The sequence below is a fragment of the Nylanderia fulva genome, unplaced genomic scaffold (genome assembly GCF_048542155.1).
Source record: "Nylanderia fulva isolate GAGA-0341 unplaced genomic scaffold, ASM4854215v1 Scaffold414, whole genome shotgun sequence".
In the NCBI taxonomy this organism is placed as follows: domain Eukaryota; kingdom Metazoa; phylum Arthropoda; class Insecta; order Hymenoptera; family Formicidae; genus Nylanderia; species Nylanderia fulva.
In genome coordinates this window covers 57,863-72,245 of record NW_028190493.1, presented here as the reverse complement: position 1 = coordinate 72,245, position 14,383 = coordinate 57,863, and positions in this window count along the sequence as shown.

Here is a 14,383-nt window from a genome sequence, read left to right as displayed (position 1 = left end):
ATTAAATTTATTAATTTAATTTGAAATACTTTAATTGACAATTGAAAAAACAGATTCAATCAAGATATTTAATTGACAATTGATTTGAGCAGAAACAATTAAAAAATATATAATTGACGATTAAATATAGCAAATTTAATGCAAATCTCTTCCATTAATAATTGAATAAGAAAATCGACATAATTTCTCTATTTCCATTAATTAACAAATGTGTAACGATTAATAAATTTAAATTTTAATCGAAGATGTTTGACTGATGATATTAATATGACTGAATTTAAATAATATATATCTTTTCCTTGGTTCTAGCTAAGTTATTGTACGTAATAGTTACAATATAAATAATAAATAATTTAAATATAAATTTAACGTATAGACGGGCTATAAGAGCCAAATCGCGGATGACAATGCGTGTCCTACGAAACTAAATTATTTTTCGTTAGAATTAAATACCGGTGCACAAGGCAACAAATTTTACTTGGACACGGCCAAGATTTTAAATATGAAATAATCTCATACTTGTAGATTTAATTTCATATTTAAAATCTTGGCCGTGTCCAAGTAAAATTTGGTGCCTTGTGCACCGGTATTTAATTCTAACGAAAAATAATTTGTTTCGTTAGGACAACGCATTGTCATCCGCGATTTGGCTCTTATTGCCCGTCTTATACGTTAATTTATATTTATATTACAAAGCCTTGTTAAACTCTTAATAAATAATTTAGGTTTTTTAAACCATATTTTTATTCAGAACATTTTCAATTTATTATACATTTTATTATACATTGTATACTGTATATATAAATTATAAATATAATTTTGAAAAAAAACTATTTTTAATCATTTTTGTTATAATTACTTTTGTTAATGTTTTTACAAAACATATTGAGGGAGGGTGGGTGGAGCAAAAGAAGAAGGAAGAGAGAAAGGGGTGACAAAGGGAGGGAGGAAGATGTGAGAGAGGAGAAGGAAAGGAAGAGAGAGAGAAAGAAAGACGAGAGAAAGAGAGCTAAGAGGTTTCTGGGAGAGAGAAAAGTGTGGTGAGACGGGGTGAGAGAAGGAAGGAAACGGAATAGAGGGATCGAGAGAAAGATGGAGGCGGTGGGATCTGGGCGGACTTCATGGTTGTTAGTCTGTATTGCAGGGTGGAAATTGAGAAGGGAAGGAAGGGTGGAAAATTGCAGGGAGGGTGAGAGAGGGGTGAGGGGAAGGGAAAATGGTCCACAGAAAAGGGAAAGGAAAAGAGGGGAAAGAGTGGGAGGTAGAGCAGACGAGAGAAAGAGAGAGCTTTTTATTATATGTTACAACACACACACAAATCGAAAATAATTTAATAATAATAATAAAAAATCCAAAAAATATTTCATTTATTAGTGATGTGTTCATGGAAAGATCCAATCCTAGGATGGATCGATACTTTTAATGGTCCAGTAGGACTGATGGTTGCTGGCGAAAAAGGATCAGTGCGAGTACCATTAGCTAGCAACAATATTTCAGAAATTACATCCAGTAATATGTCATCAATACTATAATTCTTGTAAGTTTCTTCTAAATCGAAATCGAACGACACTGCTTATGTATGAGTATGTATGAGCTATCAATTGTGACTAGTTTGGAAATAATTGACGCAGTCATTCCGAGAACTCAAAAAATTGCATCTAAAAATCGAAATTTTTCACATTTTATTTTAAAACTTTCAGCTTTCAGATTTCACGTATACTTATACTTCGCACGCACACGCTCAATGTGCTTTTGGCCTTAAAGTGGCGACTGTATGTACATATTTACAATTCGTTTAAATTAATGATTCTGTAAGTACACTTTAATAAGAGATAAAATTATGTTGAGTTTTTGTGAGTAAAAAACGTCACGTTTGAAAGACGTATTTTGACAGTTCAAACGTGTCGAGGAGTTAATAGTGTGATATAAAATAATGATTGAGATTTTTTGATTATTTTATGTACATTAAATTAAATGAAAAAAGTTTAAAGCGAAAAGAAGAAGAGGAAGAAGGAGAAAAATAGAGAAAGTACATACTAAATTACATATGTACCCTACTATTATATTTTAATAAAATATACAAATATAATATTTTTTATATTATATTATTTAATATTATATTATAATTATGTTAAATATCGTTTATATATGTATACACAAAACACCACACACACAAGGTAACAAATTGACGTCATTAAAGGTCCCAAAAAGACGTCACTTGACTTGATTTTAGACCAGTTCGCTTCTAGACAAACTTCGATTCGCCCTTTTGCTTTTTTAAATTTAATAGGAAGTTTCAAAAGATAAAAATTTTTAAAAATTTTTTAAAAATTTTTACTTATTTTTAAAAACAAAACAAAGAAAAAAAATAGAAAAAATTAAAATTAAAAATTCAAAAACAAAACTTCATTTTTTGTCTTTCTTTGACGTTTACAAATTAAAAAATATATTAAACAAAAAAAAAGGGTTTTAAACGTTAAAAATAGTATTTGCCGATTTTAAAAGGGGCCCAATTTTTAAATTATAATTTAAAAATAAAAAAAAGTTTTTAAATCTTTTGGGGGGCGGGGCTTTTCCCTTTTTTTTTGGATGTTTAGGAAATTGCCAAAGGTCATAAAATAAAACCGGCACGGGACCTACTATCTAAAAATCAAAGTATACAATCTCTTAGTATAACAATTGATTTAAAAAGGGGGGCAATTTTTTTTAAAGTGCTTTGTAAATTTATTTGCTCCTGCGCTCATTGTTAACCCGTTTTGCTTATTTTAACAACATGGAAAAAAAATAAGCAGAAAAACCCCAATTTTTGGGCTTTTACCTGGAAAAGTTATTTTTGCAGGTGCAACAGGTTTTTGGGAAAAAATTTTTGAAAAGCTACTGCGTTTGTCCGTGTTCGGAATATTAATTTTGATTGTCCAAAAAACAACTGGTTTAAAAAAAGACCGAAAAAATTTTAAATTACCGAAAGTTATTTTAAAATGGTATTTTCTTGCAACACACAGCATTTTTTTAAAAAATTGTTAAACGTTTGATAAAAAAATTTTTAGTTTATTTTTTTATTATTATATATGTCAATAAAAATTTTTTTTTTTTTTGGTTGGGAAATTGGGGCGTTTAAATTTTTTTCAGAAAAAAATAATTAAAAAACTTTTTAAAAAACTTTGCGTAAAATTTTTTTTACAGTTTTTTTTTGGAAATTTCTAACAAAATTTTTAATCGACAAAATTTTTTTATTTCAGTTTCATAATTCTACGGAAGAGCATTTTTTCAAATTTAAGAAATTTAAATTTCCCAAATTTGGTGATAAGTCAAAAAAAATTTGGTTTATCAGTGTCGATCCCAAAAAAGCTGATTTAAAAAATAAACAAAAAATTTCTGCGCCGCATCCGTGAAATTTAAGATATCAAGAGACACGTAGTGTCTCCGGACCATTTAAAAGGGGTACGGACACCGTTTCTTACGCGGTCGGACATTGATCTTAAAATATTTCAAAATCCTCAAAAAGGGCGAAGAATCGAGTTTTACAACTTTCGATAGTTTGGGGTTCAAATTTAAAAAAAAAATAAAAAAGTGCTTTATTTCGCTCACGGATTTGTAAGAAAGGATTAAAGAAAATCGAAATATAAAAAAATTTCTTAAAAATCCCGTCATCTTTTAAACATCTTTATCATCATCTTTATTCATCGACCACGCATACATATTTAATCGTGCTCACGATTCACACGTATACAACCCATGCCAAAAAATTATCCAACTACAAAAACACATGCAAGATGCATGTAGGGGAATTTTTTGTCCTCTGACGTTTTCAAAAGATGGGATAGTGGCCTCCCCCATACGGCAGCTGGGGGGTTTTTGTTTGGGGGTACTCTCTCTCTCTCTCTCTCCTTCTCCTTTTTCTCACACACACAACACACTCTCTATTTACTACTCACTCACTTTCGCCCTTGTACTTATTTAGACATTCATGAGGCAGCGGTGCGGGGTTATTTGGCAAACCCTCTCTCTCTTCTTTTCCCCACACACCCCACCACACACCTCTTCTCTTTCCACCACCACTCATGTTCGTTTGTTACTTTTTAGAAAAACATTATTTTAAACATCTATAGCCTTAATTTTAAAATTTTTCCTTACAATTAGTTTACTTGAAAATATTCAATTCTAAATTTTTATCTTATAAAAGACAAAAAAATCTGAGTAAATAATAAGAAAAAAAAACAAGGATTTTATTGTCTAATTTTTATAAATTTAAAATACTCCAATATCCAATAATTAAATAAAAAACGTAAAATTTCGCCGTGTACCACATACACATATGATATAAAAGTTTTAAAGGGGAGGAAGGAGAAGATAAAAAATTTTAAAATTACATATATTTTTAATATTTTATAAATTTATTTTTACATATCAATTTATAATGAATTTCCCAATTATATTAAACTATAAAAAACGACATACTTTTTATCAAAGAATAAAATTTGAATACAACTTAAAAAAATTTTTTAAAAATAACTTTAAAAAAATTTAATTAAAACATTTCCAAAATTTTGAAAAAATAAACTTTATTTATATAGCAACCTTTTTTTAAAAAAAATTTGAAAAATTTTTTTATTTAGACAAATTATTCAATCAAATCTACGTCCAATTGCTGCCTGCAGACTACCTCACAGCCCATATTGCTCCCCGGGTATAGCGTTATGCCAATAAAAACATTAATGTACTTACTTTGCCTTTACGACCAACTCCCTTTTTTTCCCCGTAATCAGTTTTACAGTTTTTTTGCTGTATATCTTCCCCCAAAACTTTATTTTTGTGTGAAGTGTTTTTTTTAATTAACTCTGCGAAAAATTGAGAAGAGAAGGGGAAATTCAAACTATGAAGACAGGGTTTCATGGAAAAAACAAAAGTTAAAACAATAATAAGACAACAGTATTTGATCCCGCTGGCATAAGGTTATGATTATTGAGATTGAAAAAAAATAAAAAATAATAAAAAAAAAAAAACACTGGATTTTTTATCGGCGGCATAAAATTTTAAAAAGTTGATTAGAAAAAAAAAAAAAATAATTAAAAAAAGGAAAAATTCAAAAATATTTAAAAAATTTTGAAAAACTGTAGAATAAAAAATTTTTTTCAAAAATGTGGAGCTTTAGCCTAGTAATTCTAAAAAAAAATGTAAACCAATTAAAAAAAAAATGATGTTTATATTTTTTATATATATCCAAAACCATTTGTTGCAAAAACTATAAAAAGGTTTAAGGGTAAAAATGGCTAAAGTGAAAAAAATTTAAAAATAGTTAAAATAAATTTTACATAAAAAGAAATATTTTTAAAAAAAAATATTTTTTAAAATTTCAGTTTTTTTTTGGGTTATGTAAAACATAAAATTTTCCTTTACAAATTTTTTGAAATATTGCGAGGAACGATTTATTAAAAAATTTAAAGGGTTTCTTTTGAAAAAATAAGTACCTTTAAATAACCTTGAAAAACGCCCGTTTAGGAAAGTCTGTGCAACTTTTTTTTTTTCGAAAACCCCAACTTTTTTTCTAAAATTTTAAAAAAAAGTTATAAAAATCTCGACTTAGTACACCACACACACACACAACATATGGGTAAATTTTTAAAAATAGGGTGCTTTAAGAGGAAGATCGTTTTAGATATGATTTACACATCTTTAAGCAAAGAGTTAGATAAAATGTTTAAAATTGTTCTATTCCGGTCATAAAAAAATACAAAAAAATGATATAAACTCTAAAAAATCACCTTTAAAAAAAGGGAAAAGGCACCATTAAGGGCCGCCCATTTAAAAAATTACCCTTGCAAAACCCCTGTAGAATCCATCTATTGCAAACCCATTAGAATCCTATGAAAATTATCATTGCAAACCCATGTAGAATCCAGGCAAATTTAAACCCTTTCAACCCATGGAACGTACCCATTGCAAACCTATGTAAAACCCATAAAAATAACCATTTCAAACTCATTAGAATCCCAGAAAATTAACTATTGAAAAAACCCAGTAGATTGTATTAAAATTACCTGCAAACTTTGTAGAAACCACTGGGAAACCCTTTAAAAAGAATTGTAAAAAATTATCGATTATAAACCCTGTCATCGTAACCCCAAAATATGAATAAAAAAAAATTGCGCCAAATAAATAAAAATTTACCCTGGAAAATTTAAAATTGCGACCTATATAGAGTCGAAATGAATCAAAAAATTTAATTTTGCAAAAGTAGAATCGTACCCTAAAAAAAAATTTCTTTTAAAAAAAAAAATAAACAAGTGCCGTCTGCGCCCCTGTGAAAAGAAATAAAAAATTTTAGTTAAAAAAATGGGGGCCTGCAAATTTCAAAATTCAATGCACCTTAAAATAACATTAATTTTTTAAAAAAAAAAATATTTTAACTGTAATGATTTAAAAATACAAAATTAATTTTATAGTTTGAATATTTTTACAGCGCTCCCTTTTTTTAACAAAAATTTTTTTTTTTTTTTTCGTAAATTTTGTATCGACTGTTCGAGGAATACCGCACAGTCGTTAGGTGAGGGGTCACGTGTAGAGGGCTTCTCTCTTTTTTGCTGTCGGGGGGAGGGTTTTTCCCGGTTTTTTTTAAATTTTTATATTAATTTATTTTTATAATTTTTAAATTTTTGGGGATCTTTCACGTTTAATTTATACATTTGATTGTGTTTGGAAGGGGGGCCGCTCTGTTTCCTTTTACATGGGCACCCTTGGGAGACCTCCGACGGCCGGGCGGTTTATAGGGAAGAATAGTTTTAATTTTTTTGCGGGTTGTATGTTTCGGTTTTAAAAATTTTTGATTGACCCATTTTCTTTTATTTTTTTTTCGGTTTTTGAACTGAAGAAACCGGGGGTCGAAAAGTTTGAATTTAATAAAGGGTTTGACTTGGATCTCTTTTTAAATTTTTTATTTTGGCATGCTCCCCAGCCCGATTGCCGTCCCAGATTTTTTTTTTATTTTAACCAATTTTGACCCAGAAACATTTTTTTTTTTTTTTTTATTAATTAAAAACCTTCCCCGAAAAAAAGTTTGTTGGGAAAATATTCGCAAACGTAACTGTAAAAAAATGATTCGTGGGAAAAAACAAGAGTTGGTACAAAAATGTGTAATTGTTTTTTTCTATTGGCATACCTTTTCCCCGGACAGATAATGTGGCTTAAAATAGTCTGCGGCAGCAAAGTGGGCTGATGTTGATTGAATAATTGTCTAAAATTTAAAAAGAATTTTAAAAATTTTTTTAAAAGCTGTTTCATTAAAATAAAGTTTATTTTTTTAAATTTGGAATTTTTTAAATTAATTTTTTTTAAGTCTTGTTTAAAAAATTTTTAGTCTGTATTTAATAATTTATTCATTTAAATACATGTATGTCTTTATTTTTTATGTTTATATAATTGAAAATTTATTATTAATTAGTTTTAAACATAAATTCATTATATTTTGAAAATAATTTTGGGAAAAAAAAATTTTTCTTCTCCTTCCTCTCCTTTCCCTCTCTTTAATATCAAAAGGGTTTTGTTCACGCGGCCATTTTGTATTTATTTTAATATTGGATGTTGAGATACTTTAATTTATAAAAAAATTTTGACAAATAAACCCTTTTTTTTTTTTTTTATTTACTAGATTTTTTTTTTCTATCTTAAAGAAACACTTTAAGATTGAATATTTTTAATAAACAATTGTATTAAAATTTCACTTAAACATATAGATTTTATCATGAATGTACTAAATAAGTACACAAGACGAACAGGAGTGAGTGGGAGAATAGGAGGTGGGGTGTTGTGTGTGGTGGAAAAAAAAAAAAAGGGAAAGGGGGGAGGAAGAGAAAGAAGAGAGAGAGAGTTAGCCAACTAACCCCGCCGCTGCCGTATGGGAGCGCCACTATCGCCTTTTTTGTAAAACGCGAATGGACAAATTACCATACATCACCTGCATTGTTGGTTTTGTTGAATATGTTGCCATGGTTGTTCGTTGAATATGTAACCGATACCTATTATCTGGTCGAGATGATAAAAATGATAGGGGCTTTCAAAATAAAAATTTTTTTCATATTTCGACTTTGCTTTAAATCCTGCTTCAAACACGTGAGCAGAAAAAAGCCCTTTTTATTATATAACGAATAAATTATCGTTTAAGTCAGTTAAACTCGTTTGCTCAGCCTATTGGGGGACCAAAATATTATAAAACAAATGTCCGACTTCTTTTTAGCACACGGTCCCCGCTCCCCCTTTTAACGGGTCGCGAGACATCCGTGTCTCTTGTTTTGCAGAAAATTAATTAAATCTCGTAAAAAAAATTTTCTGATCTTTGGACAATGTTTTAATTAACAAAACTTTATAAAAAAAAACGGATATTTGAAATCGCCAGACAAAATTTAAAAAAGGTAAAAATTTTCTCTCGCCCGTATGGCAAATATTATTTTTTAAATCACAAATTTTTCGACCCTTTTTTTGGCCCTTTATCAATTTGGAAATTAAAAAAAAAATTAAATTTCTAAATGTCAAGAAAAAAACAAAATGTGGGTTTGAAAACGTCAAGATTTAGACATTTATTGGAAATCCAAAAAATTAAAATTTTAATATTTTAGAATATTATTTACAGGCGCCCAATTTTTTTTTAATAAAATTTTTTTTTTTTTTATATTTTTATAATTTTTCAAATTTTTTTAAAATTTTAAATTTTTTTTAAAAATTTTTATTTTTTTGCGCATTTTAAATTTTTTAAATATTTTTTTGTACGACTCTTATATTTTGCAATTTTTAATTTTTCCCCTGGTACAAATTCTACTTCACTTGGGGCAATTTTTTTTTTTCATTTTTTGTAGTAAGATTTTTACATGGGGTTTTCAAAGGGTAATTTTTCTATAATCTTACATGGTTTACAATGATTTTTTTTCTTAGAATTTACATGATTTTAATGATTGATTTTTTATAGAATTCTACTGGGGTTTTCAATGATTAAACAAATTAAAAGAATTTTTATATTACTAGAACACAACCAGCGCGCGCTACGCGCGCGCCATTTAATTTATATTTATGTATATATATTTATATACATATATATATACATAATAAATTATATAATATATATAATAATTTAAATTATAAAATTTTAATTACGCCAAGTAATGTTTTGACATAATCCAAATTTATGACTCAACTGTGTAAGTTATACATTATTTTCATTTTTAAAAGTGCAAGTAATATTTTTTTTTATATTTTATATATATATAAAAAAAATCTTTTAAAAGAGAAAAAGAGAGAAGTATTTTTTTAATTATATTATCTTTTTTCCTCCATTTCTATATACATTAATAATAAACTATTTTTAAAAAATTTTATTTTAAAACAATATACTAATTAAATGCTCTTTAATTCAAATAAAGTATTACACATATAAAAAGCTAATAAAAGCAGAAGTAATATTATGGTTATAAAAACTAATTTGTTTTAAAAATAAAAATAATATTAAAATTTTTTATTTATTATCGATATATACAAAACAAGGATGATAACTATATATGTATATGTATATTCATATGCCAAATATTTTTTCATCTACATTTTACAAAATGATATTTTATGTATAAATTTATAAATAATTTATGTCTGAGACATTTTGCTCTAAAATCAAAACTAAAAGAGTTATGTGGAGTGCATGTTTAAAATGACACATCCTGTATATATATATATATATATATATATATTAAATTTTTAACTTCTTGAATTTGGTAATTTAAACAAAAATTAACGAGATATCAAATGTTTAATGTTTTCAATCTTTGAAATTCTGAAATAAAACTATAAATTAAAATAAGTAAAAAATTATTATAAAAAATAAAAATAAAATAATATTTAAAAAATGGGTTCCTCCAGCGAAGATTTGGAAACATTACAATAAGATGTTGAAAATTTATTAAGTGATGAAGATAAATCTAAAGTCGAATCAATTGACAATGAGTAAGTAAATTACGTATTTAAAGGTTAAAAAATTTCATATGAAAATTATATATTTTTCTTAAATGTAGTTAAAGCAACAAAAATTGTGTATAATTTTATTATTTATTTAGCTAGAATGCATAAATGTATTCTTGATTCGTTTTAACTACTTGAATCAATGTGGTTACACGTTCTCATGAATAATTTTTTTATAATTTTTGACATTACTTTTTTGCGTTCTTTAACAATTATCGTCTAACATAATTCAATTATTTATCTACGATCATAATATTAAAAATTTTTATATGTCTTTTTATTAATGATTTATTTCTCTATTCATCTCTGAATTATTATTCTTAATCGTTTCTAACTTTTATAATTTATAAATTATTTAATGTCATATAATATTAAATTTCTTTTAAATAATTTTTTCTATAATTTAATAAAAATAAAACAATAAGTTTAATCATTTTTTTACAATAATAATATCATTACAATTATATATAACAAAACATTTATTATACGCTGTAGAATTCTTACGAAAAGTAATTATATGGAAATACAAAGGGAACCACAAAGTATACACGAGGAAATTGAACAATTGATAAGTTCAGTCGAATTATTTACGCCAAGTAATGTTTTTGACACAATTCAAATGTATGACTCAACTGTGTAAGTTATACATTATTTCATTTTTAAAAGTGCTAGTATATTTTTTTTTATATTTTATATATTAAATAAAAGAAATCTTTTAAAAAGAGAAAAGAGAGAAGTATTTTTTAATTATATATTATCTTTTTTCCTCCATTTCTATATACATTAATAAATAATAAATTATTTTTAAAAAATTTTGTTTTAAAACAATATACTAATTAAATGCTTTTTAATTCAAATAAAGTATTACACACATATAAAAAGCTAATAAGAGTAGAAATAATATTACGGTTATAAAACTAATTTGTTTTAAATATTTTTTTGTATGGACAGAGTTAATTTATAAAGATTTTATAAAAAATAAATATATATATGTAATATATAATTAAATTTTAAATATATTTATTAAACATTTAATAAACATTTTTGTATAAATATAATTACATAAAAAAATTATTTTTTATATTTAAAATAAATAAACGTAGGAAACTAAAAAAATAAAAACAAATAAAATAATAAATAATAAAATCTGATATTTATTGAATCACTTATTTATTTGGATGGTGTTCAGGCTAGGACCACAAACGTAGCCAGTTTAATTTAATTTTGTAATTAAATTGTTGACAATAATAAAAAAGCAAGTAAATTTTTTATTATTTGATTTCTTTTTTCTTTTTATTTTTTTAATCTTTTGGTATATTTTTTAAAGTGTTTTTTTTTTTTTTTTCATAAAATAGTAATTACTTTATTTTAAAATAAATTTATAAATAATTTTTTTTACAAAATCCGCAAAAAAAAGACTTAAAAATTTAAAAATAAGAGTTTCTTTAAGTCAAAATTCTTATTCTTCCTTGTCTGAAGTTCTCAATTTCCCGGGCCCCGGATGATGAGGATTTTCAAGCCTTGTTCTTTTACACAAAAAAAAGAAAAAAATTAAAAGGAAAAAAAAAAAGATAAAAAAAAAAAAATTTAAAAGGGGAAATAAAAAAAAAAAAAAATAAAACACGCCTTAATTTTTTAATTTAAATATATTTACATTAATTTTTTTAATTAATTGAAAAAATATAAAATTAAATTTATGTTCAAAATTTAGAATTTTTTCTTAATAAAATTTAAATTGAAAAAAAATTAATTATTTTCCCTTTTTTTTCACCAATTTTGATTTTATAAAATATTTAATTTTTTTATAATCATTTTAAAAATTACAAATTAAATTAAAAATTTAAATTACATAATCTTTTAAACATAAATTATTTTTATTAAATATTTTTAAAAAAAAACAATAAAGTAGTATATATTTTTTTATATACAAATTTTTTAACGTTTTATTATCTGGGTTTTCCTTGTAAATTTTAATGCTTGTAAAACGAATCGTGAAAAGGCAAAAAAATTTGTCCATGATTAAATACATTTTTACAGTTTAACCGTTTTTAAAAATTTCTGCCTTGTGTTTTATAATGTCTGAAAAAGCAATTTTTACGAAAAGTCTTCTAGAAAAAGAAAAGGAAACATTTTCACAATATAAGATTTTTAAAAAAGTGAAAGTATATTTTTTTTAAAACCTAAAAAAAATTTTTTAAAAAAAAGGAAACTTTTAAAAAATTTTTTTATAAAGTTTAAAAAAAAATTAAAAAGAAAAAAATTTTAAAAGCAAAAAAAAAAAAAAAATACTTTTATTTAAATATTTAAAATAATTAAAGAAAATTAATAAAAAATTTATAAGTTAGGTTTTTAAAAAAGGTATCTAAAAAAATTTTTTTTTTAAATTGATCGTAACTTATTTTAAAAAATTAATTTTTTTATAAAGTTTAAAAAATAAAAAATAATAACCGAAAACCGATTAAAAATATTGCTAATTAAAAAAAGAAAAAAATTTTTAAATATTTAAAATAATTAAACCTTTTGATAAAATGTGTTTTTTAACCATTGATTGTCTATTTTCTGTGCATAAAAAATTTTGGTAGATAATCGAAAAAAAAAGAATTTTCCCAAAATTTTGTATTTTTTGTCAAAAACTGCAATTGCAGCCTAAAATCGAAAAAAACTTCAAAAAAAAATTTTTTGTGGTTTTGGAAAAATTCGAAGTAGTACAAAGTATGCAAGAAAAATAGGGTTCCATTAAGAAATTTAAGTACCTTACGAACCTTAAAAAGGGTATCAAAATCAAATCAAAGACCATTTTTCCCCCTTTTAACCCAAAACTTTTGAAAAATTTTTTTCTTAAAATTTTTGGGGTTTGAGAAAATTTTGTGAAAAATTAAAAAGGCCCCCCCTTATAAATATAAATTGAAAGCAGTGTTAGAAAAAATCCGGGTTTATTTGGATCCCTTTTTTGTTTAAACAAATTATTTATACTTGAACGTAAAATAAATTTATCAAAAGATATTAAATTCGGTTTTTTTAAAGGAAAATTTCATTCAAAAAAAGTTACGTCGGCAAATATTTTCAAACGCATTTATTTGAGAAGGTATAGCAGAAAAGTCGAAAAATTTAAAAACTATTGGGGTATTCTGTTCGGCTATTTAAATTGTTTAAAGTTTGGACGAAGTGCTTAAAAACCCATTAACCAAACAAATGGCACGGTCATTTTTAATGGGGCTTAAGAGCAAATATAAGTGCTAGAAACCGGCTAAGATAGATCGCCCATTTAACGGGGTGGGAAAAAAATAGGCCCGATCAAAAAAATAAAATATTAAAAAAAAAATGATTTTTTAAATCGCAAAGAAAATTTTTTTTTTTATAACAAGTAAATTATACTTTCTATTTTGGGTTTGTTTTTTCCTGCCCTACATTATCGCCCGCGATATGATAAGCGCGTTCTCGAACGCATGCGGGTTTTCTTCTGCCCCCTTGAAAAATTGGTGAATTAAACACACCGTTCGGTGTGAACGTGGCTTGCAGCCATAAAAATTTGATCGGGGAAAAAAATTTTTTGTCGATACTGCGCAAAAAATTCTGTGTGTTTCCCGATATTAAAATTTTAAAAAAAACGCGAAAAAAATTGAAAAAAGATAATAAAATACCCTTTCCAAAAAAAGACGCGCGTTGTCATTCTCGGTAAAAGTTTCTTATGGATGATGATAGGATGCAATCCATTTTGACGTAGAACATGAGCACCCCCGTTCGCGAGGACCCGGGATCCGGAACACGGGCACATGGGCCCGGGGTTTCTTGAACGCCGCAGGATTTTTCTTCTGTCGTGATAACGTTGGTGCCCCCGTTTTGTCGATTTTGGGACACAACTCCTAGTGTTTCTCTGGCACTTTAACGCAAATTTAAAAAAGTTTTTTAATATGGATGCGCTCACGTTCGGGAAATCGTCCCCGTAAAGACGAGCCGCGCACGAGTTTTCTCCCGGCTGCCGTATCGTAATAGTCCCTTCCCGGAAGTATAATTGCCATTTTTAATAATTTACACGACCTTACAGACGTACAACTCGAAAGTTTGGGGAGCTATGTGGAGCAAAAAATTTCGGGAAAAGAAATCGATGATAATTTAAAGAAAAAATTTTCAAAAAGTTTTCCGCAGTATCACTGAAACCTTGCGCGCCGCGGCTTTTTTTTTATCGCCCCCCGGTAAAAGGCGTAAAAAAAAAAAAGCGGGGCGCAAGGAACAGTGATACTCGGCAAAAGTTTGAAATAATTTTCTTTAAATATATGATTTCTTTTTCCCCGTTTTGTTGTCCACAGTAGGGCCCAACTTTCGAGTTGTCCCCCTCGTAAGGTGCGGTAAAAAGTTATAAAAAATGGCGATTTACTTCAGCAGAGTA